The 27,654-nt window shown below is 44.9% G+C and overlaps 1 long non-coding RNA gene across 3 annotated transcripts in view; it reads right to left on the bottom strand.

Annotated features, from left to right (window-relative positions):
- The window catches only part of LOC105602204 (uncharacterized), a 44,426-nt gene that overhangs the window by 16,181 nt on the left and 591 nt on the right, over nucleotides 1-27,654 (bottom strand). Inside the window, exons 2-3 of one of the 3 annotated variants that reach the window (XR_009596596.1) lie at nucleotides 27,547-27,576; nucleotides 10,691-12,194 (exon numbers count right to left, since the gene is read on the bottom strand). This is a non-coding gene — a long non-coding RNA (uncharacterized LOC105602204). Of the gene's footprint in view, nucleotides 1-483; nucleotides 12,195-17,035; nucleotides 17,218-27,546; nucleotides 27,577-27,654 lie in introns of those variants that run through there. The other 2 variants (XR_009596595.1, XR_003591765.3) reach the window with 2 other exon arrangements.

Genomic DNA, 27,654 nt, shown 5'->3' with positions numbered 1-27,654 from the left:
GACCATCTTTTAATATTTATTTTTATTTATTTGGTTGCATCAGGTCTTAGTCGCAGCATGTGGGATCTAGTTCCTTGACCGGGGATTGAACCCCAGGCCCCTGCATTGGGAGATCCAAGTCTTAGCCACTGGACCCCCAGGGAAGTCCCAAGACAGAGCATTTTTATCACTCCCAAACGTCCTCCCTGGAAAACCCCTGGCAATCAGCATCTGTTCTCTGTGCAGAGTTTTGCCTTTTCCAAAATGTCATGTAAATGGAATCATGGCTATCTGAGGAGAGCGGTTTCGTTTAGCATAAAGCATTTGAGATTAACCCATCGTGTTGCCTACATTAGCAGTTCTTTCCTTTTTATTACCAAGGAGTGTTCCATTGTATGGATGTGCCCACAGCTGTCACACAATGACATTCATTGTCAACACTGTTCTCTCAATTGAGGAACTTTTGGGTTGTTTACAAATAAAGCCACTATCAATATTCACATACACGTTTTCATGTGAATATATTTTTTCAGAACTTTTTTAAAGAGCAGTTTTAGGTTCACAGCAAAACTGAACAGAAAATGCAGAGATTTCCCATATACCGTCTGCCCACACACATACACAGCCTCCTCCATTATCAACACCACCCATCAGCATGGTGCCTTTGTTACAAGTGATGAACCTACACTGACACCATAATCGCCCAGAGCCCATAGTTTACATTAGGTAAGTGCAGTTCAGTTCAGTTCAGTCGCTCAGTCGTGTCTGACTCTTTGCGACCCCATGAACTGCAGCACGCCAGGCCTCCCTGTCCATCACCAACTCCCGGAGTTCACTCAAACTCATGTCCATCGAGTCGGTGATGCCATCCAGCCATCTCATCCTCTGTCGTCCCCTTCTCCTCCTGCCCCCAGTCCCTCCCAGCATCAGAGTCTTTTCCAATGAGTCAACACTTTGCATGAGGTGGCCAAGGAACTGGAGTTTCAACCTCAGCATCAGTCCTTCCAATGAACACCCAGAACTGGTCTCATTTAGGATGGACTGGTTGGATCTCCTTGCAGTCCAAGGGACTCTCAAGAGTCTTCTCCAACAAAACAGTTCAAAAGCATCAATTCTCCAGCACTCAGCTTTCTTCACAGTCCAATTCTCACATCCATACATGACTACCGGAAAAACATTAGGTAAACATAATTTTTTTTTCTTTCTTAAAGAATATTTATTTATTTATTTGGCTGCTCGGGGTTTTAGTTGCAATGCGCGGGATGTTCTACTTTCAGCATACAAACTCTTAATTGTAGCATGTGGGATCTAGCTCCCTAGAGCAGGGATGGGACCCAGGTCCCCAGCTTTGGGAGCACAGAGTCTTAGCCACTGGGTCACCAGGGAAGTTCCAAACATAAGTTTTTTACTTCATATAGGTAAATACCTAGGAGTGAATTACTAAGTCCTAGAGTAAGTATATACTGAACTTTATTAAATTGCCAAATTTCTTGTCAGAAGTAACTGTACCATTTTTGCATTCCCATCAGCAATATGTGAGTTTCACTTGCTTGGCATTCTTGTCAGCACTTGTGGTTTTACTCTGGGTTTTGCTATTCTTTGAATGGCGCTTATTGCAGGTTTTTTGTCAATTCCTTTTTCCATGTTTAGGAATTCTGGTCTATTCACTGTATTCCTAGCAAAAGGTGTTTAATTTTACCAAAAAAAAAAAAAATTCTGTGTCTATTGAGCGGATCAAAAGGTTTCATTGAATCTTCCACTATAATGCAAGATTCATGTTTCCTTATTGTGCTATTAATGATAGACATGACTTGAATCTCTTTGGATGTTGCCTGTCCTTATTTCTTTCTCTTCTCTCCTTCTGACTTAACTGGATGTTTATTAGACCATCTCATACCAGCTCGTCTCTCTTAACGTCTCAGATTCTCCAACTCCTTTTTCCTCTTTCAGATGTTCTGGATACCTTCTTCAAATACATCTTTCTGTTCACTACTTTTTTCTTCAACTCTGTTGAAATTGTGCTTTTTAAACCTATCCATTGAGTTCCCATTTCAACAACTACATTTTTCACTTTGAGGTGGCCCTTTTGAGTTTGTATTCATAGAACATAAAATTAGTCATTTTAAAAGGAACAATTCAGTGGGATTTAGGACATTCACAATGTTGTATTAAATAAAATGACTGGATTTGGTTTTCTTTTTTAATTTCAAATCTGCTTGTCCCTAACAATTTCTTATTGTATGCTTCTCTTTGTAATTATATTCTTTGAAGCATCGCATTTTTATGCATTTAATTCTTTAAACATTTCCTATATAATTAGTCTGTATTGAGTATCAGACACTCCATCATCTGCTGTCCTTGAAATCTGCTGTTCATTGCTGTCCATTGTTTCTGTGACTCTCAGGCATGGTGACTTGGCTTCTAATGAATTTGGTCATCTTTATTCAAGAGCTCATAATAGTAATCTGTTAGGGTCCTTTGAGCCTAAGTTGAGAAAGTTTTCTTCCAGAGAGAGTTTGCCTCTAGTACTCTGCTCGATGGAAGGCATCTCCAAACAAAACAACCTCTAACTCAATTGAGAATTTGGCTCAGAAAAGAAATCCAGGATCAGCATCTCCATCTCTCCTTCCAATGTCAGTGAACACATGATGGTGTTCTCTGAGCCCCCTGTAGTCATGATTCTGGTCCACTCCAGCAATTAAGCTGATATTTCTATCTCCACCCTGTGCCTCTGTCTCTCAATTGGCTGTGAATTCAGGCATGGAAAGGGGAATTATTTATTAGCCCCTATCAAATATCAAAAGAGCACAGTCAGAAAGAGTTGGGAAACAGAGGAGGGGGTGGTGTGAGCATGGACTCCCTCTCTGAGCCTGTTTCCCCTAAAATACAATGAGTATAGTCCTACCTAGGCTGACTAGTCCCAGGGTCATTGTACAATTAAGTGGAAAGACAAGGAGAGAGGATCTTTGAAAGCTGAAATAATTCAATAAATTTAAAGGATTGTTAGTACTGCAAGCATCATTATTACTGCTAAAATGAACCATAATCACCAGCACCAGTGTTTCAGCTCCACAGACAGGAAAGATGGAAAATCTTCAGGAGGCTCTTGGCAATGGTGTGGAGACAGAATGACAGCCAGTTGCTCAACTGCAGTTATTTTATTTCATGCCCTTGGGTGCATAGTTCTGCAAAAATGCCACCCAGATAAAGTTCTTGAGCCATAATTCTCAAGGTGTGGACTAATGAGCTTTTTATTTTTGGCCTACAGAACCCTCTTTTTACCTCTTCTCTTGATTAGATATACAACCCCCCATATGTCTGCCTCTTAAGATCCTGAAGACATGGGGTTTTCCACTGCAACTCTCAGTAAGTGTTAGAGAGTCAGAACAGTTTAACGGAGAAGCAGGGATGACCAGGGTGAGATCTAATTCCTCTTTTCTCTGAGGCAATGCCTGCCTGCAGTTGTACACTTTTTATTTATACGATGGTATATGTCCAATTTATTCAATGTTTTTAGAAGTCACACTCACCAACAACAGCTACTTCATATCGTGATAGCTCATCTCCAACTGCCTGACACCTTGTCACCCTGTCTTCATCTTCATTGTTTCAGGATTTAAGCAGGAAGAGGGGTGCTATTTAGAGGGCCTCCTTGCACACCCACCATCTCCCACACTGTGATTCTCAGTCCTTCCCAATGCACATCCCCATCTGGGCTTCTTGCTGTCTCTTTCTACCCCTCTCACCAGTGTTTTGCTTCACAAAAACCCAGGAACCAAGTTGGCAAAGATAGCTGCCGGAGGCGCGCCACAGAAAGAGAGAGGCAGTGGAACATCCCTCAGCAAAGCCAAGGGGTCCCGAGGAGAGGTGAGCCTGCTGTCCGCCAACCCAGCCCCTCGGCGAGCGAGAGACAATCAGACACCACAGGGACTCCGTCTAAGCAGTTCCACTTTACTGCCTCAAACTCTTGGTTTATATAGGCAAGCAAGGGGGTTTTGGGAGGGACTTTCCATAGTTGCACCAATCACATTAAAGGTCAAATCATAATATGCCATAGTTGCACCAATCACGTTAAAGGTCAAATCATCATGCACCTTCATTGTAACAGGAGTCTATGGTGATCACGAGCTGTCCACGTGCATGGAAATCAAGAGAGCCAATCAAAAGCTAACATAGACCACGCCCCTATCTCTTCCGCCAGGCGCCATCTTAGCTTCCGACCACAAAGCTAACCCATCTCCTTTAAGGTTTCCCATTTAGGGCCCCACAGATAGCCATCTCCATTGCAGGCAGATACGGGAGAAAATCCTCCAAAAAAGATACATGTCTTTAGTGAGTAGCAGGGGGAAAGAGGCTGTAACACATCCACAGATCCAAACCCCATCTCATTCTTAAAGCCCAGATTCAATGGCATTAACCCTGCTTATAACCTTCTAAAGTGTTATTTTAAAAAACCTCTTCCTTCCACTATGAAAGCTAGTCCTCATCTCCTTTAAGGCAATACTGTGTCCTCTCCTCTGTAGCACTTTCTGTGACTCCCCTGGGCAGAGGGACATGAGCCAAGGAAGCATATTTAACTGAGGCTTCACTGGTGGCACAGCCAGTAAAGAATCCACCTGCAGTACAGGAGACTCCGGTTCCATCCCTGGGTTGGGAAGAGCCCCTGGAAAAGGGATAGGCTACCCGCTCCAGCATTCTTGCCTGGAAAATCCCATGGACAGAGGAGCCTTGCAGGCCCCAGTCCATGGGGTCTCGCAATACTTTCTCTGACTCCCCTGGGCAGAGGGACGTGAGCCTGGGAAGCAACATTTAACCAGTTTTTGTGTCATAGTGCTTTAATGCAAATACTGCTGATGTGCTTTGATATTTGAGATTCAATGAAATTGGCTAGAATTCCATTCTCACCTCCATCCCTGTCCCTCTAGAATTCTGAAGGGGATATACTGCTAATGCAGTCTCTAGTCACCACTGCTTCAGCCCTATTTTGCCTAATTTGTTCAATAAACAAGTGCATTGTCCTCTCATAAAGCTGCCCCTGTTCTGTACTAATGACCCAGATGTGAAATTCACACACACACAGGCCTTTATATATTTAGTAGATTTGACTAAAGGTTTGCAGGATAGAGTTACATTACAGAACTCAAGTGATTTAAAATGAAATACTAGGCATCCTGTTCTAAGGGTTCTATCAAGTCATTTTCCACCTCTCCACTTATTTTTTTTAAATATTTATCTTATTTATTTGAGAACTAAAATGGACTGGAATGGGTGAATTTACCCATTATATCTACTACTGTGGGCAAGAATCCCTTAGAAGAAATGGAGTAGCCATCATAGTCAACAAAAGAGTCCAAAATGCAGTACTTGGAGCAATCTCAAAAATGACAGAATGATCTCTGTTTGTTTCCAAGGCAAACCACATTCAATATCATAGTAATCCAAGTCTATGCCCTGACCAGTAATGCTGAAGAAACTGAAGCTGACTGGTTCTATGAAGATCTACAAGACCTTCTAGAACTAACACCCAAAAAAGATGTCCTTTTCGTTATAGGGGACTGGAATGCAAAAGAAGGAAGTCAAGAAATACCTGGAATAACAGGCAAATTTGGCCTTGGAGTACAGAATGAAGCAGGGCAAGCTAATAGAGTTTTGCCAAGAGAACACACTGATCATAGCAAACACCCTCTTCCAAAAACACAAGAGAAAACTCTATACATGGACATCATCAGATGGTCAATACACAAATCAGATTGATTATATTCTTTGCCGCCAAAGATGGAGAAGTTCTATACAGTCAGCAAAAACAAGATTGGGAGCTGACTGTGGCTCAGCTCATGAACTTCTTAATTGCCAAATTCATACTTAAATTGAAGAAAGTAGGGAAAACCACTAGACCATTCAGGTATGACATAAATCAAATCCCTGACGATTATACAGTGGAAGTGACAAATAGATTCAAGGGATTAGATCTGATAGACAGAGTGCCTGAAGAACTATGGATGGAGATTCATGATGTTGCACAGGAGGCAGTGAAAAAGACCATCCCCAAGAAAAAGAAATGCAAAAAGGCCAAATGGTTGTCTGAGGAGGCCTTACAAATAGCTGTGAAAAAAAAAAAAAAAAAAAAGAAGTGACAGGCAAAGGAGAAAAGGAAAGATATACCTATTTGAATGCAGAATTCCAAAGAATAGCAAGGAGAGATAAGAAAGCCTTCCTCAGCGATCAATGCAAAACAATAGAGGAAAACAATAGAATGGGAAAGACTAGAGATCTCTTCAAGAAAATTAGAGATACCAAGGGAACATTTCATGCAAAAATGGGCTCAATAAAGGACAGAAATGGTATGGACCTAACAGAAGCAGACGATGTTAAGAAGAGGTGGCAAGAATACACAGAAGAACTGTACAAAAAAGATCTTCACTACCCAGATAATCACGATGGTGTGATCACTCACACTCACCTAGAGCCAGATATCCTGGAATGCGAAGTCAAGTGGGCCTTAGGAGGCATCACCATGAACAAAGCTAGTGGAGGTGATGGAATTCCAGTTGAGCTCTTTCAAATCCTGAAAGATGATGCTGTGAAAGTGCTGCACTCAATATGCCAGCAAGTTTGGAAAACTCAGCAGTGGCCACAGGACTGGAAAAGGTCAATTTTCATTCCAATCCCAAAGAAAGGCAATGACAAAGAATGCTCAAACTACCGCACAATTGCACTCATCTCACATGCTAGTAAAGTCATGCTCAAAATTCTCCAAGCCAGGCCTCAGCAATACGCGAACCAGGAACTTTCAGATGTTCAAGCTGGTTTTAGAAGAGGCAGAGGAACCAGAGATCAAATTGCCAACATCCACTGGATCATCGAAAAAGCAAGAGAGTTCCAGAAAAACATCTATTTCTGCTTTATTGACTATGCCAAAGCCTTTGACTGTGTGGATCACAACAAACTGTGGAAAATTCTGAAAGAGATGGGAATACCAGACCACCTGACCTGCCTCCTGAGAAATCTGTATGCAATGCAAGAAGCAACAGTTAGAACTGGACATGGAACAAGGCTGTATATTGTCACCCTGCTTATTTAACTTATATGCAGAGTACATCATGAGAAATGCTGGACTGGATGAAGCACAAGTTGGAATCAAGATTGCCTGGAGAAATCTCAATAACCTCAGATATGCAGATGACACCACCCTTATGGCAGAAAGCGAGAAGAACTAAAGAGCCTCTTGATGAAAATTAAAGAGGAGAGTGAAAACATTGGCTTTGAAACTCAACATTCAGAAAACTAAGATTATGGCATCCGGTCCCATCACTTCATGGCAAATAGATGTGGAAACAGTGGAAACAGTGAGAGACTTTATTTTCTTGGGCTCCAAAATCACTGCAGATGGTGACTGCAGCCATGAAATTAAAAGACGCTTGCTCCTTGGAAGAAAAGTTATGACCAATCTAGACAGCATATTAAAAAGCAGAGACATTACTTTGCCAGCAAATGTCCATCTAGTCAAAGCTATGGTTTTTCCAGTAGTCATGTATGGATGTGAGAGTTGGACTATAAAGAAAGTCTGAGCACCAAAGAATTGATGCTTTTGAACTGTGGTGTTGAAGAAGACTCTTGAACGTCCCTTGGACTGCAAGGAGATCCAACCAGTCCATCCTAAGGGAAATCAGTCCTGAATATTCATTGGAAGGACTGATGCTGAAGCTGAAACTCCAATACTTTGGTCACCTGGTGCAAAGAACTGACTCATTTGAAAAGACCTTGATGCTTGGAACGATTGAGGGCAGGAGGAGAAGGGGATGACAGAGGATGAGATGGTTGGATGGCATCACCGACTCAATGGGCATGAGTTTGAGTAAACTCCGGAGTTGATAATGGACAGGGAAGCCTGGCGTGCTGCAGTCCACGGGGTTGCAAAGAGTCGGACACGACTGAGCCACTGAACAAACTGACTGGTTCCCTGATCAAAGATCCAACCCTGGCCCCTTGAATTAGAAGCACAGAGTCTCCACCACTGGATCACCAGGGAAGTCCCCTTCACCTCTCTGCCTCTTACTTGGCCCTCACTTCTGCCCTCTGTGATGCCCGATTCCTATAGCGTTCCTACACAGATTCGTTTTGGTATTGCTCTTCTTTCTCAGCATCCAGCTGGTCCTGGCTCTCAGGTTCTCCCTTCCCATCTCCAAGTGGCTCATGGGAAAATTTTTCTAATGGATGTAGCCTCTTTCAAAGAGCAACTGCAATGTAGGTTGTAACTGTAGTCATTTTCACTCCATTGCCTGTGGTCATGTTTGTTATAATTGCTCATTTTTAAACACTGTTCTCTAGAAATGGTGAGCATTCGGGAGCAGCTAGAGGACAGGATCGGCACAGGTTTTCCTGTTCTTTGTTTAGTGGATAATTTTGAAGATATTTACGATTTCCTCCTTGCCATTCCCCTTCTCCCTTTCGTCCAGCCAGTCAATAATTCCTGTTCTTCCTTGCTTCTGGGAGGGCAAAGACTGCTAGATGTCATTTTATTCTTACTCTGGTAGTATCTCAACCCGCACTTTCAGGCTGTGCTCATAGACATCCAGAATCATGACATTTGCCAGCCTTACTCATTGTTAGATATGGCCATGTGACCAAATTTGGTCCATTATGTATGAGCAGAAGTGGAGCGCACTTCAAAGGAAGGGGTGTTTCCTTCCCTCTCCCTTCTTCCTCTGTGTGGGCCCAGGGACATGACTGGGAGCTCTCAGGGACCATAAAAATAAGAGCAACATTCCTGGGAGTGACAGAGCAGAAAATCAAAAGGTGAGTCCCCAACCCCACATCAGCCCTGATGCCCATGTTCACATTCATTCATGAGATAAAAATTAACTTTCATCATATTTAAGCCACTGTATTTTGGGTTCCACCCTTGAGAGTCCCTTGGACTGCAAGGAGATCCAAAAAGTCCATCCTAAAGGAAATCAGTCCTGAATATTCATTGGAAGGACTGATGTTGAAGTTGAAACTCCAATACTTTGGCCACCTGATGCGAAGAGCTGACTCATTTAAAAAAACCCTGATGCTGGGAAAGATTGAAGACAGGAGGAGAAGGGGACAACAGAGGATGAGATAGTTGGATGGCATCACCGACTCAATGAGCAAGAGTCTGAGTAAACTCCGGGAGTTGGTGATGGACAGGAAGGCCTGGCGTGCTGCAGTCCATGGGGTGGCAAAAGTCGGACACGACTGAGCGACTGAACTGACTGAACTGTTATAACGTGCATGCTTGCTCAGTCGCTTCAGTCGTGTCCAACTCTTTGCAACCCTATGGACTGTAGCCCTCCAGGCCCCTCTGTCCATGGGGACTCTCCAGGTAAGAATACTGGAGTGGGTTGACATTTCCTCCTCCGGGGACCTTCCCAACCCAGGGATGGAATCTTCGTCTCTTATATCTCCTGCATTGGCAGGTGGATTCTTTACCACGAGTGCCACCTGGAAAACCCGTATTTTAGAGAAACCAAACACAAATTCTTAACAATATTAATTTCTTAGGATTGCCATAACAAAATGCCAGAGACCAAGTGGCTCAGACAACAGAGATTTACTTTCTCGCAGTTCTAGGGGCTGGAAGTCTGCGGTCAAGGCGTCAGCATGGTTGGTTTCCTCTAAGGTCTCTCTCCTTTGACTTGCAGATGGCCTCTTTCTTCTGGAATTTTCATATGGTTTCCCTCCTGTGCATGTCTGTGTTCAAAATCTCTTGTCATGAGGACACCAGTCCTATTGGGTTACAGCTCATCGGGAAGACCTTATTTTTAACATAATTATCTCTTTGAGGTCCTTATCTGTTACATTGTGAGATACCAGGCCTGAGGACTTTAACATAGGAATTCTGTGGGGATACAATTCAGTCCATAACACCAATGAATACAGTACTCTTCCTGTATTCCTGGCTTCTGTTTTCCCAAGTGGATATGCTAGGTGTCCTTGATGGAGAAGAGAGATGCTGGGGAGCATAGAAAGAGCGTCTCCTGGACTAAAAAGAGATTTTCCTTAGCCAGAGAGGTACAGAGGAGGAACTGCCAACAGTGGGGAACATGTCCTGCCCCCCACTAGCTCCCCAGCCAATGGCCAGGTACAGGATTCCTGTACCTCAAACCTGAGCTCCAGGGGGGAGGCCGGCAGCAGAGCAGCTCAAGGGAGCCTCAGCAGTGTGGAGGGCAAACATGGCTGCCAGGAGGCCTGCCTCCTGGTGCCTGGGCTCCATATGTGACCTGGAATCTTTGTACTGCCTTGGGTCTCAAGACACCAAGATGACAAAGTTTCAGCTCCCACCAACCAGGCAGAAACCAGGTTTGGAGTCTAATTGAAGTTGTTTTAGAGAAAATAAAGAAATGCATTATCTCTTGTGTGTGAGTTTCCCTGGTGGCTCAAATGGTAAAGAATCCACCTGCAATGCAGCAGATATAACAGATGTGGGTTCAGTCCCTGGGTTGGGAAGATCTCCTGGAAGAGGGCCTGGCAACCCACCCCAGTATTCTGGCCTGGAAAATGCCATGGATTTTATCTCTTGTTATCTCTAATTAATTAAATAAAATCAGTGCATCGTATGTACCGGGGCCTGACAAAGAATCCATACAGAAAAGCATACCCGAGGATCCGTGGGGGATTTGGAATGGGACCAAAAGCACGCGCACACACACAGCCCCTCTTCCGTCTTTACCCCCCGCAGCCTTCCCACCTGGATGGGCCCTGGATGCGTCCCCGCTCCTGAACTCCAGCGGGCATTCATCCCCTCAGAAGAACACTGGTTTCCTTGGCGTGCTTGTGCTCTTGCCTGAAAAAGCCCAACAACATCCTGCAGCCCAGACAGGGACTCCACTGACGTTTTCCTTTCTCTCTTTCTTCCTTTTTGTTTACTTTTTTCTTTTTGTTTTTGTCCTTTTTATACATTTTTGGTGTTTTTCTAACTGAATGAAATGGGCCCTGGGTCAAGACACAAAAACAAGAAACACACAGTCGCTCAGAGTGGAATCACCTGGAGGAAGCTTCCTGAAGGCGGGCGCTGGGCTGGCTCCAGGGAGAGGAGGAAGATGTGGTTTGGAGCAGAGTGGTAGGAGTGATGGGGAAGGCCCAGGAGACAAGCAGCACCCCTGCCCTCTCAGGAGCGCGACATCAGGAGTGCTGGCCTCCTCCTGGTCAGGATTTATTCAACTGCAGCTGTGACTGACAATATTCCAGGCAGCTGGTTTCCTCTCTGAGGACGTAGCATGTGGATGGAGCCTGAGCACAGCCTTTGGATACAGACCTGAGCTACACAGGATGCTAGGATGGGGGCATGAGGGTCAGCCATCAGCCCATTTCACAGAGGACCGCACTGAGGCCAGAGAGATGATACACTTTGCCCAGGATTTCCCAGGGCCGAGAGCTGCTGGGGGACAAAAGAAGGAGACAACATGGCCCAAAAGGAACGACCGCGTTTGTCCCCAGTCTGAGTGGGGCGTGTGTGTTGCCATGGTTTAAGCCCCCACCTGAGGGCATGCCAACCGCTAGGTAAGGAAATCCGGGCCTGGCTAGAAGGAAGCAGTTGGATGAAACAGAAGAAAGTCATGCAGGAGCCAGACCTCTGAGGTTCTGTCCTTACACTCCAGAGCCAGGAAGCAAAGCTTGACCATCTGTGCTTCCGTGCCCCCATCTCTTAAGGCAAGGCGATAATAGCTCAGCTGTGTTTCTGCTCCACAGTCAAGATGATATCCTGGTCTGGGGGTCAGAAGAGATCAGACGACCTAGGTTTGAATCCCTGCCTCACCCCACGTGACTTGGGCAAAGGCTGTGGGACTACTGGAGGCTCGGTTTCCTCATCTGTAAAATGGAAACATCTTATCTACTAAAAGGGCTGCTGGAAGGACCAAATGTGATGTTGCCTGGGAAACAGAGCAGGACACAGATGTGAGCGTTCTGGGCTTTTGGAGTTTGGGGACCTTCACCCTTGCCTCACGTCAAGCCATGCGGACCTTCCCGTCCTAATCCATGGCTACTCGCTACCCGCCCAGCACCGCCACTTCATTCAACTCAGGCTGCTGTGAAGAACTATCATAGAGTAGGGGAAGGTGCTTAAACAATAGACATTTATCTCTCACATTTCTGGAGGCTGGAAGTTCGAGATCACAACGCCGACAGATCCCCTGTCTGGCAAGAATCCTCTTCCTGATTCACAGATAGCTGTCTTCTCACTGTATCATCACCTGGCAGAGAGAGTTGAGAGAGGAAGTAAGCTCATGTGTTTTCTTATAAAGGCTTCGTAAAAAGAGGGGACCACACACCTACAGTCAAGTAATCTTCGACAAAGGCAAAAATATACTATGGATAAAAGATGGTCTCTTCAGTAAGGGGTGTTGGGTAAGGTGGACAGCCACGTGTAAATCAGTGAAGTTAGAACCTCCCTCACACCAGACACAAAAATAAACTCAAAATGGATTAAAGACTTAAATACAAGATATGACGCCAGAAAACTCCTAGAAGAGAACATAGACAAAAACATTCTCTGACATAAATTATAGCAATGTTTTCTTAGGTCAGCCTCCCAAGGCAATAGAAATAAAAGCAAAAATAAACAAATGAGACCTAATCAAACTTACGAGCTTTTGTACAGCAAAGGAAACCATCAGCAAAATGAAAAGACTACCTCGGACTGAGAGAAGATGCAAATGATACAACCAACAAGGGCCTAATTTCCAAAATATACAAACAGCTCATACAACACAACAACAAAAAAACAACCGGATCTGAAAATGGCATGAAAAGATGCTCAACGTCTTAATTATTATAGAAATGCAGATCCAAACTACAATGAGATACCACCTCACACTGGTCAGAACTGTTGTTTAGTCACTAAGTGGTATCTGACTCTTTTGCCACCCCACGGACGATAGCCCTCCAGGCTCCTCTGTCCATGGGATTTTTCAGGCAAGACGACTGGAGCGGGTTGCCATTTCTTTCTGCAGGGTATCTTTCCAATCCAGGGATTGAACCCATGTCTCCTGCATTGGAAGGTGGATTCTTTACCACTGAGCCACCAGGGAAGCCCCCTGGTCAGAATAGCCATCTTTAGAAAGTCTACAAATAATAAACCCTGAAGGAGGTGTGGAGAAAAGGGAACCCTCCTACCCTGTCGGTGGGAATGTAAATTGGTGCAGTCACTATGACAACAGTTTGGAGGTTCCTCAAAACTCTAAAACTAGAGTTACCATAATCCAGGAGTCTTACTCCCGGCCGTATATCCAGACAAAACTATAATTCAGAATGATACACGCAACCCTGTGTTCATTGCAGCACTATTCTCAATAGTCAAGACTTGGGAACAACCTAAATGCCCATCAATCGATGAATGGATAAAGAAGACGGGGTACATATATGCAATGGTATAATACTCAGGCATAAAAAAGAATGAAATAATGCCATTTTCAGCAACAGGGATGGACCTAGAGATCATCATACTGAGTGAAGTAAGTCAGGAAGAGAAAGACAAGTATCATATGATATCAATTATATGTGGAATATAAAATATGACACAAATGAGCTTACCTACAAAACAGAAACAGGTTCACAGACATAGAGAATGGAGGTTGCCAAGGGTTGGGGGATGGATTAGGAGTTTGGGTTTGGAATCAGCAGAAGCAAACTGTAATATATAGAATGGATAAACAACAAATCCTACAGCACAGTACATATATTCAATATCCTATGATAAACCATAATGGAAAAGAATATGAAAAAGAAGGTATGTGTATGTATAACTGAATCCCTTTGCTATACAGCAAAAATTAACACAACATTGTAAATCAACGACACTTCAATAAAATAAATAAAAAATTGAAAAGAAAAATTGATATTGTTGCAGTGGAGAAAGCTGACAGATTCTATCCTAACCAAGTGAATGAGATTCAGCTCCCCGGTAATGGCGCAACCTGACATAAGGTGCACCCTGAAGCGATGGACTGAGAGGGACAAAACACCAGTCTGTAGTGTTACTGCCTGACGTGCACAAATTGAATCTAATTATGAAGAAACACCAGATTATATGACAGCGACAAAGTAATAGCCCCTGTACTCTTTAAAAAATGAATTGAATAATACCAGTAGGGATGGAGGAAAAGTAGGCCAGTTCACAAAATAATTAGAAAATAAATCTAACAGAGTGTTCTCTACTGTATGTAGCGTTCACTATGACCTCTGCGGGGGTGCGAGAGAAAGGTACACAATTAGAGACCTGTTTATGCCTAAATTTTCTCTGCAGAAATGCTCAAGAAACTGATAACATTGGTTCTCTCTGGAGGAGGGAGGTGGAGAATTGGATTTGGAGACAGCATGTTTTTCACTATAACCTTTTCATCCTACTTGAGTTTTTAAAATGAGTTAAGTATGTTATTTGTTTAATCATCTTATTTATTTGCTTATTTTTGGCTGCGCTGGCTCTTTGTTGCTGCGCTGGCTTTCTCTAGTTGCAGCGAGTAGGGGGCTATGCTCCAGTTGTAATGCATGGGCTTCTCATTGTGGTGTCCTCTCTTGTTGCAGGGCATGGGCCCTAGGGCACACAGGCTTCCGTAGTTGCAGCACAAGCGCTGTAGAGAACAGGCTCAGTAGTTGTGCACGGGCTTAGTTTTTCCACAGCACGTGGGATCTTCCCAGACCAGGGATCGAACCTGTGTCCCTTGCAATGGCAGGTGGATTCTTTACCGCTGAGCCACCAGGGAAGCCCTAAAGTTTTATATTTTTAAGTTAATTTTAAAAGGTAGCTCCCAAAGATAATATTAAGTAGAAGAAAACAAACACAACAGAATACATTTCATATGATTCCACCTATATACATTGCAAAAAAAAAAAATCCATGTAATAAAAGTCAGGCTAGGAGACTCACATTTCCCAATTTCAAATCATACGCAAAGCAACAGTAATCAAAACGGAGTGGTACTGGGACTTCCCTGATGATCCAGGGTAGCAGTATGGGAAATGAAGTAATCATGGACGACTTCAGGAATTTTGGCTTAAGTGATTGTGCTGATGGGGGTCCCAAATATCCAATGGGAAAGACTAGAGGTCAATTTAGAATATATCAGATTTGAGATCTCCAAGTGGCTACACAAAGTAATAGTTGATCAGTGGGTCGGAGCTCAGGAAACAGTCTTGACTGAAGTTACAAACATGTTTTTCATTTTTGCAAGAGGGGAACATTTAACAATATAATTTGAATTAGACATTTAGTAATAATATTTAAAGGCACTCAAATCCTAAGAAATTTGATTGATCAAACACATGTAAAATGACATTTGTATAAATCACTCATTGAAGCATTGTTTGTAAATCACCTAAACAGTCACTGATATGGGACTGGTTGGCTTCCCAGGTGGCACTGCTGCTGCTGCTGCTAAGTCGCCTCAGTCGTGTCCGACTCTGTGCGACCCCATAGATGGCAGCCCACCAGGCTCCCCCGTCCCTGGGATTCTCCAGGCAAGAACACTGGAGAGGGCTGCCGTTTTGGGACTAGTGGTAAAGAATCCACCTGAAAATGCAAGAGATGCAGGTTTGATCCCTGGGTCTGGAAGGTCCCCCGGAGGAGGAAATGACAACCCACTCCAATATTCTTGCCTGGGAAATCCCATGGACAGGGGAGCATAGTGGGCTACAGTCCACGAGGTCACAAAGAGTTGGACATGCGCGCGCGCACACACACACACACACACACACACACACACACACACAGAGCTGGTTAAATAGACTGTAATATGACCAAAAATGAACTACAAAATAATTGATAAGAGAATAAGTCAACTTTATATGTCCTAATATAGGATGACCTTCAAGAGATATCATTCAGTTAAAAAGTTAAGATCCACAGCAAAATGTATATAGAAGGCTACATTTGTGTGTTCTCCATGCTTCTTCAAAAAACAGATTTGCTATGTTATATTCATGGGTTATTTCTGAAAAGATACATAACTGCTGGGGCCTGCCCACTGGCTCAGTGGTAAAGAATCCACCAGCAATGCAGGAGCTGCAAGAGACCTAGGTTTGATCCCTGGATCAGAAGGATCTGCTGGAGGAGGGCATGGCAACCCACTGCAGTATCTTGCCTGGAGAATCCCAGGGACAGAGGAGCCTGGCAGGCTACAGTCCATAGGGTCACAAAGAGTCAGACACAACTAAAGCAACTTAGCACACATACATCACACTATTGATAACAACTGGTAGCAATGACTAGCGGACAGAAGTTGAAAAAGATTTACTTTCTACTCCATGTTCTTCCATATAACTGAATTTAGAACAATATACATGCATTGCAATAGGGCTTCCCTGGTGTCTCAGTGATAAAGAATCCACCTAAAATGCAGGAGATGTGGTTCGATCTCTGGGTCAGGAAGATCCCCTGGAGAAGAAAATAGCAACCCATGCCAGTATTCTTGCCTGGGAAATCCCATGGACAGAGAAGCCTGGAGGGCTACAGTTCATGGAGTCACAAAAGAGTCAGACACAACTTAGCAACTAAACAACAACAACAGGCATCACAAACATTTTAAGTATGTAAATTTTTTAAAATGTGGTTTGGGGGGAAAAAAATCACTCGGGTAGCAGTACGGAGCAACAACTGGAAGCAAGAGACCCATTAACTGGCTACTGGAATAATCCAAGCGAGAGAAGATGAGTCCCAAGACTAGAGCTGTGTCAATGAGGATGGGAAGGAAGAGTTGGCTCCAAGAACATTTTACAGGTATAATTCAAAGTCTGGTTATGGGGGTGAAAACAAGAAAGAATAACTCCCAGGATCTGGGCTAAGAAGGATTTTGTACCCAGAGTTACTCCACTCAGGTCTATCTATTCCTCCAATAGCTCCTGGAAGGGTGGATGGACAGAGATCTTCCTAGGCAAGCTGAAGAGAGAGGCTCAGGGCATGCCTAGGTGAACTGAGCTCCAGCTACCACCACCGCCTCCCCACCACCCCCCTACACACACATACACACTCTCACCATTACATGGACTCCAGGACTGCACCTCATACTCTCATCAGAGAAGCTGAAATATTAATACATACCTTCCTATACACAGTGCACTTTGCAAGAAAGAATACCCGTCAACATTCTCCTTCTTTCTTTCCTGCCAAGGAGCAGCAGAAATGCCTCCAACATAAAATATATATATATTTCTGATTTTTTTTTCATTTTCCCCCATCTAAGAGCTGAATTTCCCCCTCTTAGAGGAAACCCCTCCTACTTTGCAGTATAGCCTGACCCAGAGCAGCAGCAGATGCTCTATTTGCATGCCGCAATTCTATTGGCTGAAGCCAGCTGGCAATGGGATGTTGGATAATTGTCAGCTTCTTCAGAAGGAGTGAGCTTGCAAAGCAGGAAACAATAGTTTGCTTACGAGGCAGCTTTGCCCAAGATGTGTCCTGGCTGCGGAAAGTTAAGATGGAGGCGACCTCAGAGAGCTATGGGACCTATGACTGTATTCTTTTTATTTGTTTTCCCCAAAAGCCAATAAAAAAAAGAAAAATGCTAACTGCTCACATTCCACAAAGATGAGTCTTGTTTATCCCTAGGCACAGCAGTACCTGCCAAAAAACTGCTAATTCGATTTCCCTTTACTGGAGAGACTGAGTCAGGACTCAGCAGGGGCTATTCTCACCTCTCAGCCCCTTCTGGGCCTGCCCCAACTTTGAGTAAACTGAGCTCAGCCAAGACAAAACCCCCAGACTCAGCCTGAAAGTCCAGGTAACCCCACATCCCATGCTCTCAAACATCTCTGCCAGGCGCTGCTGCCCAGGAGATGGGCATGAGCAGGATCCCACCAGTGGGCAGGTCCTGACCTTCCTGGGGAACTCCAGCCCTCTGCTTTGGAAACCAGCAACCCACCTCACCACTCCCAACCACTGTTGAGAGAAGAGGGAGCCCCCGGTAGCCCCTCACATACAAGGTTTACATCGTCAGTCTTTCTGACTCACTGCCCAACCCATGACTATATTAACCATGTATTTTACTTTCTGTCTTCTGATGCTTAGATATCTGGGGTGACCGCTCCTCCCATGGTCTGCCAATTCCTGGAGGTGGTAAACTATTTACGCACCAGTGCACCTTTCAAATATAAAACAACCACTTCAATCAACCAAGCTAATTCAATTAACCAATCAGATTTGAGGGTGCCCACATCCTCAACTATCTGCTATATCAGGCTCTCACACTCCACCTGGCTTCATCATCTCATAGCCAGGTACGAGCCAACTAGAAACACCCTCATGCCCCAGAGTGCCCACTGAGATGATTCAAACTAGCCAACTTTAAACCTGTTAATCTTGCCTCATCTAGTCCTTCCCACAGAAATCACAAGAAAAACTCTTGCCCACAGTTTCCCCTTTTCCTCTGCTTCCTGACTAGTGCCAGTATTTCCCAGTGGGCTCCCCACCACCGCTGCCTCTGTGAGTGGTGTGTAGTCCTCTTGCAATCTATAACTATAGCCAACTGCCTTTTCAGTGGTAGTCATTCCCTCACGGCTGGCCTTCCACACCTAACAATAAAACCTATATTTTTAAACAACGACCTCAGACGTCAGCTCCCACCAGCTTTTAGAACTGTCCTCCCCAGGCGACCTTCCTGTTGCTAAATCTCTTGAATACCTTTCAGTCTTTACATGCACCACTGACCACTTCCCCATTTCTGGGGTATGGCCCTCTTCTGGCTCTCCCATCCTTCTGACACTCCTTCTCACATTGCTCTGTGACTTAAACACCAGTGCTCCTTCAGGTCCTATCCTGAGTTCTGTATTCTGCTAGGCCTGCAATGCCCCCTGGGCACTCATCACCCCCTATTTGCCAACACCTACCAAATATCTGCCCTCTACTCAGACCGTGCTCCTCAGCCCTAGCCTGGACCTCTCCGCTGCTTATCCACAGGATCTGAGACCCAGCAGGGCTGACACTGAACTCAGGATCTTTTGCCTCAAAAGAGAAAAACAAATATCACATATTAACACATACATATGGAAGCTTAAAAAAAAAATGGTACCAATGAAACTATTTGCAGGGCAGCAACAGAGACGCAGACAGGGAGAACAGACTTCTGCACGCAACTGGGGAAGGAGAAGGAAGGATGAATTGACGGAGTAACAGTGAAACATACACATTCAGCTCAGTTCAGTCGCTCAGTCGTGCCCGACTCTTTGCGACCCCATGAACTGCAGCACGCCAGGCCTCCCTGTCCATCACCAACTCCCGGAGTTCACTCAAACTATGTCAAATAAATAGCCAGTGGGGATATGCTGTCTGATGCAGGCAGCCCAACCTGGTACTCTGTAAAAATCTAGAGGGGTGGGAGGTGGGAGAGAGGTTTGAGAAGGAGGGGACATAGGCACACCTCGTGGCTGATTCATGTTGATGTATGGCACAAACCAACACAGTGCTGTAAAGCAATTATCCTCCAATTAAAAATAAATGATTTTTTAAAGGACCTTTTGCCCCAAAGTTGCTTCATCTCTTCTTTCAGAGCAACCACAGCACTGGTAGTTCTTGTCAGACCTCAAACACATCTACGAAGTGCCCAGGTCCTGTGACTTCTCCCAAGTGCGTCTCCTTCATCTGCCCTACCTTGCCCGTCCATCCCCACAGCTCCTGCCCTCGTCCCCCTCAGCCCGACTCCTATGCTCCCATGTGAGCTGCATCCATTAGCGTGCATCCTTCCAGGCCCACACCATCACTTCAGTTTCCACTCCTCTCTCCAGAATGCAAGTCTCATCAAACTTCTCCCTGGCCTCAGAGCCTGCCACTGCTAACAGGATAAAGGCTAAAACCTTTAGCCTTATAAATCCAGTCTCTGTCATCTGGCTTCTTCTCTCTCCCCCGCCACAACTCAGGCACCATCACTCCGCCCACTCCATGCTCCAACTCCACGGAACTTCACAATGTGCAGTTTCCCAGACACTGTTAAGGCCTCCGTGCCTTTATTTCTGTCAGAAACACCCTCCTTTCCAGAGAAACAACCACTACTTTCTCCCATACCCTCCTGGGACTTTCCTCCTTTTTTGTCCGATAAACAGCACCAACAATACTTGATTGCTCTTATTTCTTTTTCTTTTAACTGTATTTAATTTTTGGCTGGCTGTGCTGGGTCTGTGCTGCTGCATGTGGGCTTTTCAGTAGCTGCGAAGAGCTGGGGCTATTCCCTGGTTGCAGTGACCAGGCTTCTCATCGTGGTGGTTTCTCTTGTTTCACAGCATGAGTTCTAGGCACGCGGGCTTCAGCAGCTGTGACTAGTAGGCTTAGCTGCCCCATGGCATGTGGGATCTTCCCAGATCAGCGATCAAACTCATGTACACTGCGCTGGTGGGCTGGTTCTTAAACCACTGGACCACCAGGGAAGTCCCTTTTATTTCTTTTCATATTCACTCAAAAATATGTACTGAGATCTATTTTGCGCTAGGACCTGGGGGCCCTCGAGATACAGCAGTAAATACGACACAGATGGGCCCTCAAGGAAGTGTCTATCACACTAAAACCATCTGGTGCCGTTTCAGGGCTTCAGAGAGCTCTGGCACCACAGTAGCGGCTGGTTTTCCCCAGGCGTGCTGTTGGATATGCACAAGCATAGCCATTTCACTGCCTTTTTATGTTTCATGCAAGACCTGAACGTGGCCCAAAGCAACCCAGACAGGGAAATTCTTTCTTTTTACAGACCATTTCCCTCACCACCTGCACCAGCAGTAAGATCCCTTCTACTTCTCTAAACACCCATCCCACCTTCTGGTGAGATGGAATATCTCCTGCCATATCTATAAACAAAAATGTCAGAGCCATCTGAGATCCATGTGAAACAAATGAGTTTAGTGAGCTCAGACACTTGCATCTTCCCATACACAGACGAGCACTAAATTCCTAGAGATAACTGATTTTCCTTGTTGTTCAGTTGCTAAGTCATGTCTGACTCTTTGTGACCCCATGGACTGCAGCACGCCAGGCTTCCCTGTCCTTCACTGTCTCCCAGAGTTTGCTCAAACTCATGTCCATTGAGTCAGTGATACCATCCGACCATCTCACCCTCTGTCACTCCCTTCTCCTCCTCCGCTCAATCTTTTCCAGCATCAGGGTCTTTTCCAATGAGTCGGCTCTTCACATCAGGTGGCTAAAATATTAGAGCTTCAGTATCAGTCCTTCCAATGAATACTCAGTGTGGATTTCTTTTAGGATTGACTGGTTTGATCTCCTTGCTGTCCAAGGGACTCTCAAGTGTCTTCTCCAGCACCACAAGTCGAAAGCATCAATTCTTTGGTGCTCAGCCTTCTTTATGGTCCAATTCTCACATCCATACATGACTACTGGAGAGAAGAGTGCTAATTCCTGGAGATATCTGGTTTTCCTTAATTTACAGTAATCTTTGATGTTCAGACAATCTGTCCCCTTTGCTGTAAACTTCTTTAAAACCTGACTCCTTCCCCACGTCCTTGAAGCAGTTTCTCAGGGCTACCTGAGATGCTGCCTCCAGGGCTTGAAGTCCTAAAACTTCCCACCGCTTAAACACAACTCTCAACTTTCAGGTTGTGACTATTTTTTTTAGTTTAGCCATTTTTAGAGCAATCCATGTTGACTGCCACCTTTCCTCCAGTTGCCTGGCACAAGCAACCCCACACTATCTGTATCTTCCCACATCCACTTTGCTTTGAGTCTCTGCCTTTGTTTATCCTCTCTCCTTGATCTTAAATGCCCTTTCTTCTCTTCACCCGGTGTATTTGTTATATGTGGCTGTGTAACAAACCACTCAGAGCAGGAACTAAAGGCAATAACAATTCTGGGCATCAGCGGCTTGGTCAGGGGTCAGCAGGGCAGCTCATCTGTGCTCCATACAGACTTGCAGGGCTCACGCATGCATTTGCAGCCAGTTTACAGGTGGCCTAGGAGTTGGATGATCTAGAATGACCCACTCAGTGCCCAGCAATTCAGGGGAGCTGTTAGCTAGAGCATTTGAGTTCAGGTCTCTCCATGTGGCTAGCCTGGGCTTCTTCACATGGCAGCTAACTTCCAAGAGGCAAGCCCTCATGAAGTCTCTGCCTGAATCACATCTGTTCAGACCCCATTAACCAAAACCTGTCATGTGGCTAAGCTCAGAATCAATATGGAAGAGGTTTGACTCCCTGGGGAGCCATCAACTGAGCAATGTACCACAGTCTGTCCTCTACTACAAATGATGTTCTAGGTGGCACCAGTTAGGATTACACATGTGTTTGTGAGCATGTGGCAGGTCAACTTGGGGCTAGCTTATCCCAAACGGTTGTTGATATAAACTGAGGCACCTCGGTTCTCTATGTGTTTGCTCAAACTTTCTCTTGTGGCAACTGAATTCCAAGAAGGCAAGTCCCAACATACAAACACTTATGAAGCTTCTGCTTGTATCACATTTGCTGATAGTCCATTGGCCAAAGCAAGACATATGGCCAAGTCCAGAGTCAATGCAGAAGGGGATCACAAGGAGGCATGGAAATCAGGATGGATGATTCATTGAAGGTCAGTGATGTAAGAATCTACCATGCTTTTCCCCTATTGCTTTCTAATTATCTATTAACCATTTCCATATCCCCACTTGGACAGCCCTTCCAAGGCAGAGACTGTGCTCTATTGATCTTTGTGTTCCCAGTGTCCAGCCCTGTGCCTTAAACATTGTACTTAGAGCAATAATGTCTTTTAATTATTTGATTAATTTCACACATTTTGTTTATTCATTCATCAGTTCATGGACTTTTCTGTTGTTTCCACTTTTTGGAAACTATGAATATTGCTATTAACATTTGAATATGTTTTTTTTAATGAAATAAATATGAGTATTTTTAATGATAAAGGGTACAATTCACAAAGAAGATAGATATCATACACTATTGGATACCTAACAACAAAGAAACAAAGATACATAAAGTAAAAATCAGAAGAAACAGAAGGGAAAAGAAAAAATATATAATCATAGTGAGACATATTAACATTTCTCTGAGAGTATTTTATCAAGTGCAGAAAAAATAAGAATAGGAGCATCCTGAATGATGTCATTAATAATTTAGATATAATAGATTTATATTTATATTAATTTATATTATTTTATATCCTACTCAAATATATTTAAAATTTTGTATCTTATACATTGTTATTAGATGTCCAAAGGACATTTAGAAAAACTGGCAAAAAGATACACATTACTATTAATTATTTGATAAAACATTCATGAATAAAGGTTCTTAAATGTTGAGAATGTGATCTTCATTGGTGCTTGGACCTCTGCCCTGCATTCTAAGAGAAACTTCAACCAAACATGCAGTTTTTCAGGGCGTGACCTCACTCTGGGAGTTGACCTCAACTAGAGATTAGGAGAGGCAGAAGAGTGTCAAGCAGTTTCAAGACTTTTTAATTTCATAGACTAGTCATATTTCCAAAGAAGTTTGAGGAGCAACAGAAAATTACCACTTTTATTTTTGTGCCTAGAAGGGACATTAAAAAAACATACCATCTACCACCATTGGTTCAAAAAAGTAGAAAGGTATAAGCTTAGAACAAGAGTACAGACCATCCCAAGGAAGGGCGAGTGTGTAGCCTCAATTAGACCAAAATTAGGACTCAACAGTATGTATTGTCTTGATATCTGATCAAATTGTGGGGGGCTCAAGTGGCTTAACCACAAATTCTATTTCCCAGTTATTAGCTTCTGTTGATAAGTTCCTCTAGTCAATTAACCTTCTTTTTTCCTTCTTATCCCTGAGAATCAGCCTTCAGTTCCCTACCAGTCCACAGAATTATTCAAACCAGCCAATCATATCCTCCTGCGGGAAATGAGCATTCCACCCTTTGGATACCACAAAGCCTCCCAGAGCTCCTGTTTGTTTACTATTCGAGTGCAGCTCCTGAGTGGCAGGGCCTGGCATGTGGTGTCTTTCTCTGGGCTCTAAGTACAGGTGACTAATAAACTGCTGTTTATTAGTCAATCACATCTGTACAGTGTCAGGGTCAGACAGGGACTACTTTTTGCCATATCAGTTAAACAAGGATATCAAGTTCATACATGCTCAGTCACGTCTGACTCTTTACCACCCCATGAATTATATTTCTCGGTTCATGGGATTATCCAGTCCAGAATACTGGAGTGGGTTGCCATTTCCTCCTCCAGGGGATCTTCCCAACCAGGGGCTGAGTCTCCTGCATCTCCTGCAGCTCCTGCACTGGCAGGTGGCTTCTTTTCCACTACCACTTCTTTACCTGGGAAGCCCCTCAGTCATCAGCCATCACAGCCCTCCAAGGTGAGCTAGTGAGCCCTAAGGGCACTCAGGAAGGAAAAGAATACCTGCCATCTAGCAGCCGTCAGACTACAGCCACTCCCTATGGTGGGCCCTGACGCTCAGGACGTGAAAACACAGGCTGCTGGCCCCAGATAGCTGAGATGCACCTGAAAGCAATAATTTCAATGAGTGAGCCCAGACTCTTGCGCCTTCCCATACACAGAAAAGCGCTAAATTCCTTAACTTGGGGATTCTGATTTTCTTTAATTAACAATAATCTTTTGATGTTCAGACTGCCTGCCAAACTTCTCTATAACCTGGCTCCTCCCCTCGCCTCCTCTGAGCAGTTCTCTCAGGGTCACTTGTGATGCAGTCTCCCGTGCTTGAAGTCCTAAAAATTCCCACCAAATAAAACAGAACTCTTAACTTTTAGGTTGTGACTATTTTGTTAAGTCAACAGGTTTTATGTGTTTGACCATCTCCAAAACCCTAGGATGGGAATCTGGGAATTCTCCCTTATCAACAGAGTGAAGGGGAGGCGATCAAAACCGTGTAGTAGCCTGACAGGTATGTTCAGAGTACTCCACAACGTCCTTGTTTTTCCCATTTCATCCAGACCAGTGAAGTCAGTCCAGCAGAAGGCTGAAGACCCGCCCTGGAAGGAGTGGAGCACGCTGTACCTGGAATCAGAAGATCTGCAGTCTAGCTTGTCTTGGCTGTGTTTCATAATATTTGTCTGACCTTTGACAGATCATTATCCTTTGGGGGCCTCATTTTTCAGCTACAAAATGATGAGATGGCTTCTGCCACCTCTGTGATTTTATAAAGACAATCAGATGAAATCAGGAAATAGAGTGAATGGCTGGTAGACCCTTTGTTAGCCTAAAGGAAGGTGCATTTTGAGAGGAGCATTACTCCATGCATCTCCAGATGGGGCGCCCAGAGGTGATGGGAAAGACCTAAGGGACCCGCAGGGCAGCCACAGTAAGTCGGGAAATCTTGCCTTGGGTGGATAAACCCTTTCTTCCTGCTTTCAGCACTCCTATCCTGTGCCATTAGAAAATGGGAGTTTTTAAATCTCCTCCCCCTCAGGACCCTGTGTTCCATCCCAGCCCCTAAATTGATCATTTGAGCCATTCACTCCATCCAGTCAGACACCTTGGTTTAGCAGACACACTATTGCCACACTCCCCTCCCCTTCCTGAAGCAAAGTGCTTGGGGACCCAAAAAATAGGCCAGGTCCTTGAAACCTTATCAAAATAGCACAGCCAGGCCTTCCAGCCAGCAACACTCAGCGACTGGGCCATAGAGTGGGAAACAGAGCATCCAGGGTCTTATCCAGACAGAGCTCAGATATTTTCTGTTGTTAAGGGGCCTGTGGGTATCCTCATGTCTTGCCCAAAGGAAAAAAAAAAACCATCTCCAACCCCATGGGGGTAGGAGGCAGGATTAGGCTGAAGCAAAAGCAACTAAAGCAACTGTGTTTTGATAGGAAAGATCCTTGGATTGAGAACCAGAAAGCTGGTGAGCAGGAAAGAAGACAGAGTGGAGTGCCAAGGAGGAGGCTAGCGTGTCCAGAATGCAGCAGGAAGAAGAATGGGAAAGATGAGGTGGTGGTGGAGGTCAGCCACCAGGGGCAGGACATCCAGGCACTTAAAAATTACCCTCCTGGTGGTCCAACGGTTAAGAATTTGCCTTGCAATGCAGAGGACACTGGCTCAACCCCTGGTCCGGGAAGATTCCAGGTTCCACATGCCACGGAGCAACTAACCCTACGCGCCACAAATACTGAGCCTGCACTCCGAAGCCCACAAGCTGCAACTTCTGAGCTCGTGTGCTGGAACTACTGAAGCTCTCAGTCTCTAGAGCCAGTGCTCCAAAACAAGAGGCCATCGCAATGAGAAGCCCACATACCACAACCAGAGAAAGCCTATGCCCAGCAACAAAGAGCAGCCAAAATTAAATCCATAAATACTTTTTTAAAAAATTACCCTCCAGACAATAAGAAGCCAGGTCACCTCATCTATGAAAAGGGATGGTCTGCAGTTCCCAGGTCCTGGGAGCCTGTGAAATGTAGACTCCGGGAGCCCTACTACTAGGCTAGGAAAATCCCAGGTGGGCAAGAGCAGCTACATTTCTCATAAAGTGCTCCAGGAGCTCCTGCTGTTTACCAGAGCCAAGGCTCTGTGGATTGGACCATCTGTGAGGCTTGTTCCAGTTAGAAAGTTCCATCACTCTAAGTGCTGGGAGGCCACCTAACCTCCAAAGGAGGGAGAAGGAGTGGGAGGGAGAATCCCCCATTTGCTAGCCCAGGGATGGCTTCCAACAGTACCATTACAGTAATGGAAACTGCAGAGAAGGTGCCAACACCATCTCTGCAAAGAAATAGGAGAATGGCTGGGGGTGCGGGGGGTGGGGCAGGGTCAGCCCACAGGATGTCTCAACCAGAATTCACAAAGAGGCCACAAGGAGGCAAATTAATCAAATAAACCTTTGTTCAAAAAAAAAAAAAAAATTGGAGGCACAAGTCATCAGCACTGGCTATTAAAAAAAAAAAAAACGTTCCAAGGGCTTCTGGTGACTTCAAATTAATGGAGCAAGGACAGATGCCCCAGAAGATCAAAGCGTGGTATCTGCTATTCTTGCTAGTGGTCCTGCCTCCTCTCCCTTCCCACAGTTGCAGAATTTCCCTTTCCCCTGGACTGAAATGCAGCAGTGGAATATAGCTCAGCACCAAAGACTTGGGACTCCAAAGACTTGGGGCTCCATAGCCCAGGTCAACTGGCCATCTCTCCACCTCTTAGCCATGAAATGGGATGAGATGATCCCAGCAGACTGTGGCCATGGATGGAACAGGCCAAGCAGAGTGTTTTCTAGAGGGCAGCAGCACCCTGCCTCTTGTCTGAAGACCAAGCACACAGCGCTCAGGGACTTGGGTGGCTGTGAGGGGTAAGAGGAGAACATGAAATCGAGAAGAACCTTCTAGCTGTCTTCAACAGGAAGTGCCAGCCCCGGAGCTGAGGGACACAGTGCCCAAGAGCAGAAAGCCTCTTAAGAGATGGGTGTTCTAGGCTGGGTGAGGAGTTGGGGCAGGGCTGGGGACCAGGAAAGACCAAGTGCTGCCCTTAAGGGCTGTTGCCATGTGGAAATACACCCCGCTATCCTCCTTTGGAGAAAACCTGGAATATTCCAACACCAAAAACCTCTCACTGACTGCTCCCGCGGAGATGAGTTCTAGGTGAAACGGAAACGAGGCGTGGGCGTTGCCTACGGGGGCCCAGCAACTGGCTTCCATCCACCATTCCTTACCCCCTCGGTTTTCGCGCAGGCTTCCAAAACCTAGGTCAAAGGAAAGGGTTAAAGCTTAAAAGGGGAGCGGTCTTGGCGGGGCTCTGGGAGGCGGCTAGCGTTCCCTGA

Source organism: Ovis aries, chromosome 15, assembly GCF_016772045.2.
Source record: "Ovis aries strain OAR_USU_Benz2616 breed Rambouillet chromosome 15, ARS-UI_Ramb_v3.0, whole genome shotgun sequence".
In the NCBI taxonomy this organism is placed as follows: Eukaryota; Metazoa; Chordata; class Mammalia; order Artiodactyla; family Bovidae; genus Ovis; species Ovis aries.
This window is presented reverse-complemented; position numbering and strand designations above follow the sequence as displayed.